This window comes from Penaeus monodon, chromosome 30, assembly GCF_015228065.2.
Source record: "Penaeus monodon isolate SGIC_2016 chromosome 30, NSTDA_Pmon_1, whole genome shotgun sequence".
NCBI classification, from domain to species: domain Eukaryota; kingdom Metazoa; phylum Arthropoda; class Malacostraca; order Decapoda; family Penaeidae; genus Penaeus; species Penaeus monodon.
Genome location: NC_051415.1, coordinates 35,735,131 through 35,736,116, shown reverse-complemented (window position 1 = coordinate 35,736,116; position 986 = coordinate 35,735,131).

Below are 986 nucleotides of genomic sequence, written 5' to 3'. Positions count from 1 at the left end.
CGCAGGTGGGTCATTCCTCTGTGGTTGCGAGGCATAGTACCAGGGACTTTGTAGAGAGCTAGTGGTTTGTTGGCTGATGTTGGCCAGCTGTTGGCTTGCAAAGAAAGATGTGAAATGTGTGGAGTGTCTGGCTTCAAGTGCTTCTGTATTGCTTGCACCAAGATAGCATTACTTTGACGCTGTTCTGCAGCAATGCTCTGGAAGAGGCGTTCTTGTCTTTCTCTTGTCTCTTCATACGACACTCAAAATGTTTGATCCCCTTTTACATGACAATATTCACATTCCTTAACTTACGGCAATTATTTCGGAGTGACCCTTGATTTTACAATACTTGCAGTAAAGAGTCTGCCTGTTGATCTCTGCTGTTGATTATGAGGGGTTTGTCTGGGGGTTATGGGGCCTTTGTTTATGTTGTGTGTGAACCTGTGCTTGGTTCAGCCGAGCCTGATCAGTCAGTTCCTGTTGAGGTGGAGTTGATGTAGGTGGCTGGCTGTTTCGATTGTTAGGCTGAGACAATGCAACTAATGTGGCTGTTGAGATGAGGTTGACTGTGGGTGTGACTGGTGTTGATAACCAGTAGAATTATCAATTTTGTCAGGTTTAGCTGTACAAGCTATAGTTTTAAGTTTAACTAAACTGATAGAAGTTGCAGCAATAAGGCTGTCATAAAAGTTGACAATGGAAACAGTGCTAAGTCCTGAGCTGGGTTACTAAGGAACTTTAGCAAGAAAGTCTTTTTGGCTAAATCTGCTCTGAGTTGCAAGGTTGTTTTTACGAGCTCTCGAAGTTCAAGCTGGAGAAGGTCTTCTTCCTCGCTGGTATTTTCCCCACTGTCTTCCGCAGAGGTTGGTTGGTCCACAATGTAGAGGACTACCGCTTCGATACCTAGAGTAAACGGCAGGTTTTGGGTATCAGAGCAGTCGAACACCTGGTTGTTGTCAAGACATGTGCTATGACAGATATTGTGACACTCTGGATCTGAGCAC